Source organism: Athene cunicularia, unplaced genomic scaffold (genome assembly GCF_003259725.1).
Source record: "Athene cunicularia isolate RWA unplaced genomic scaffold, athCun1 SCF_28, whole genome shotgun sequence".
Taxonomy (NCBI): Eukaryota; Metazoa; Chordata; class Aves; order Strigiformes; family Strigidae; genus Athene; species Athene cunicularia.
This window is the reverse complement of record NW_020799355.1, coordinates 29,081-33,289: the sequence shown is the minus strand read 5'-3', so window position 1 is coordinate 33,289 and position 4,209 is coordinate 29,081.

Below are 4,209 nucleotides of genomic sequence, written 5' to 3'. Positions count from 1 at the left end.
GAGTACAGTAACATCTGTACAGATACAAGATGTCTAGTTCATGGATTGGGTTTGTGAAGCCCTGATTCTCTAATCTCCTTTGGAAGCTCTATTGCCCCATATTTTCTCTCTGCCCTCTTCTCTGTCAACCTGTCTCACAGCTGGCCTTCTTCCCCAGGCTTTGCCTCGTCCCCTGGTCAGACTCGAACTGTTCCGTTCCTGGGGGCCCAGCAGCTGTTGGGGGATCTGAGCTGGTCAGAGACAGCAGGGCCTGATCTCTAAAGGAAGCAGATGTTGTGGTCTGACTCTGATCTTGCTGAAGCTTCTTTTGTTACCCTTTCAGAAAACCAACTGAGGGCTGAATGAGAGCTGGTGGTTTGCTGAAGGCACCAAAGAACAGGGCTTTAGAAGCCAATTCCTAATCCCATGGACAACCTTAATGCTGTTTCTGTGCTAACTTGTCGGAGGTATTTTATTGTGGGTTTTGTGTAAAGTGCTATAAAGCAATCCCATGCAGCTGGAAGCCAGAGGCAAGACTATTTATTTCTGGGCTTTGAAGATCTCTACTGCTGTGACAGCTGTCTCACTGCTGCAGTGGTTGGGTTTTATTTTGCTTTGGAAGAACTGAAACAAAAATTTCCCTTCCATGTCCTTTTTCCTGAGGTGGGAGAATTCCTGGAAGTCTCCAAATAGAGTTAAGGGCTGTCTTCATCTTTTTTCCCTGGACTGGGCTGAGTGCAGCTCCAGAAGGCCGGGGTTTGGAAGGCTGGGAGCGCTGATCTGACCAGCCGAGAGGACTCCTGATGTCAGGGCTGGGCTGCAGATGTGGCTACAGGTGCTGCAGGGAGGTGCTGGGTGTCTGGGTGGGCTGACCTGGCTGGTTTGGTGTTTTGAGGGCGCTGTACTCTGCACCAGCTGCCGATAAGGTGTTTTCTGTCGGCAGGGCTGGTGGCCCATCAGTCTGTGTTCCCAGAGATGAGCTCACAGAGATGAGCCCCATATGTAGCATCTCTTACGCTCTTGCTTACAGGACATCACCTGGGTCTGCTTGAGACTTTCTGGAGTGCTTGAATACCTGAACTAGAGGCTGTGAGATAGAGTGTGATTCCTGCAGGCCCTGCTGGGGATCCCAGCTCACGTACCGGGACTTTGCTGCAGGGTTTGCTGGTGCCTGGAGGCAGAGATGTGCTGGAGAGGCTTGAGACATGGTGGCTGTTCCAGCCAGCACATGGCTCCTCACTGTTGGCAGGGACAGGATGGTCCTGGACGTGGCACAATCCTCATGTGTTGTCTTTCCTGATTGCAGATTAATTTCTTCCTGACAAAGGATCTCTTGTTTACCAAGATTTCATCTGCTCCTGCTGTTTATTGCCCATCTGAAATCCTCCTTGTCTCCTGCTGGCCTTGTTGTTGTCCTTCCAGGAGCAGCCAGTTGTGCCTCTGCCGCAGTGGGGAGAGGGATGGAGTCAGATGGGGTCAGTGGTTGGCAGCTGACAGATGCTTTTGGTTTCCACCTGCTCCCCCTCTTCCCTTTGAATGAGAACAGGTGCCAGGGTGCACTAGGAAGACTTCTCAGTGTGAGAGGAAGTTGCAACTGGGGTACTCAGGTCCCTGTTTCCATCCTTGGCAGAGAGAGGCTGCTCAAACCAAACCTGCACCCTCCTGAGCTGCTCCTGTAACAGACCTGTAATGGGAAACAAAAGCTCTGCCATGAGGCTGACAGCTCCAGATTGGGTGGGTCTGTCCTGCAACGCTGAGCCTTGAAACTCAGAGATGCTTGTGCTGGTGGTCACTGAGATGCAAACCTGGCTGTTTCTGGACCCACTGGGGTGCCTATCTTTTAATTTTTTATCCACATTTTGTTTGTGAGCTGGCTTGTTTGTTTTTTTTGTCGGTTTGTTTGTTTGTTTGTTTGTTTAATGCGGCTACTGTCTTGCCTTCTAAAATCCCAGCTGTTTTAAATTATATCAGTGGCTTGGCAGATTCATTCTTTCAGGCCTTTGGTGCTCCCTGCACAGACCGATCAGCATTTCTGATCAACCAGTCTGATTTCCTGAGTGGCTCCACTCCTGCTTCATGTTTTGAAGGGTTTTCCCCTCTGCTTTTGAGGCCATATGCTTTTTACAAAGCTGTTTTTTCACGAGTGGGAAGGTTTCTCTCAAGGCTAATCTGCAGGAGATGTTTGGGGCTGGTTTGTTGCTGGCTTTTTGATTCATGGTAGTTCTTGGGATGTGTCAAGGGTGGGAAGAGGTTCAAAGGAAGAACCTGAGGAGCTTGTTTAACAGTTCAGCTTGTACGACCTCTATGTGGAAAATGAAAACCTGCCCTTCTGCTCCCACTGCCAAAATGGATGTGCTGGGAGTCAGTGTGGAGATCTCGATCATGCAGAAGCTGTGGAGTCTGACAGCGCTTCCATGGCAGAGAGCAGAGGCTCTTTTAAGGGGTGCTCTAGGTGCCCTGTTTAAAAGTCATAAATCCCTGGCTCAGGCTCCAGCTCAGGACAGCCTCTGCGTGGCTGTTCTTTAACAAAACGCCCAGTTTTCTTGGCAAAAGGCTGTTGGATACAAATGCAGCCTAATATTTGACTAATCCAGTAGTCCCTTCTTAAAGCAACCAATAATTGGGTTGCTTTAAGAGCTTCTGAGGGTAAAGGTAGATGGTTCGGGGTGATGGTGGTGCCTTCTGAGCACTGGATCTGAGCACAGGAGTTGGCACCAGGTTGGGTGGCAACAGGAAATCATGCAAATAGATGAAAGGATAGGTGATACAAAGGTGAATTCCACTGTTTGTTACCAAATCTCATAATGTGTGGTGATGACTACTTCACAGCTGCTGAAATCCAGCCCTTTTTTTCTGAGTAATTAAATTTTTGGAACTTGCTGCAGGTGATATAGTTGCAGGTGATGCTTATGAGGGTCTTGAACTGGAGTCAGACCTTTCTGTGGGTGCAGACAATGCCTGTGCTTTAGTGAAGGGAATTGCTGGGCATAAAAGCCCACCAGTGTGTGATACAACCAGGGTGGGAAGGCGGGCAGGGGGGCTCTGAGGCTGCTTCTCTCAGGTGCCAGATGATCCAGGTTTTGCTGGGCCACTGCTGCTGGCTTTACCACTTCGAAAATGCATGGCTAAGGGTCTGGCCTTGGGAAGGCCTCTTCGTAGTTACATATATATGCATATGGAGAGAACTCTAGCTCATCCTTCTCAAGCTATTCAAACTTCTGGCCTTCACCACGGCCACAGCTGGCAAGTTCCACAAGTAATTTATGTCCATGTGAACCAGTCCTTCAGTATGTTTGTGTAGAACCTGCTGCCTGATTTCTGACCATGTACTGCCAGCAATGGGCTTCCATGGATTTGGACGAGCCAGCCAACCTCTATATCAGCCACAGGTAGAAAAAAAAAATCAGGGTTCTGTGCCCTGGATCAGTGTGGTTGGATGTGTAAGACCCATGAGACATCCTAGGGTAGAATCTCCTGGATGCACTCAGATTCCTGGATGGGGGGGAGCAGGTGAACACAGCCCAGAGCAGCTGCTGGGACACACGATGATGAATACCAGCTTGTTAATGTGGGTAAATAGATTAAATCTCAGGATAGCTGACCTGCAGAAAACTATTGAGAGTTTTGTGAATGTTCATCCCCTCCATGGTGTGTCCCTCCAAGCCTTCACCTTATGTTTCTGGGCAAAAGCCCAACACGCTGGCAGTCAGACTGTTCTTTCCTACTCCACACAGGAGAGGGATAACGAGCTGGTGATGACTGTGGGCACAGATGTGGGACTGTGGATAGGAGGCCATTTCATCAGCTTCCGCCTGTACCACAAGGCACAAGGTTGGCTGCACTACTGCATGGCATGGGCCTCCCAGTCTGGAATGACAAATTTCTGGCTCAGTGGAGCAGCTGGTAAAGCAAAGAGTATCCAGAAAGGGTATGTGAGCCAGGCTGGAGGGACGCTTGTCCTTGGGAAAGCCAGAGACATTCTTCTTGGACATTCTCCAATGGTTTTACAGGGTGGATGACTCACGTGAACCTCTGGAGCCAAGTTCTCAGTCCTGCAGATGTTCTGGCACTTGCATTGCACAAACCAGGGCAACTGAAGGGAGATATCATAGCGTGGGGAGAAACTCCCATGACCCTTGGGGGGGGGGGGGCATTGTTCTGGGGTCTGACACTAGCTGTCAGTGACCCCAGCTTTTTTTTTTTTTTTTTTTTTTTTTTTTTTTTTTTTTT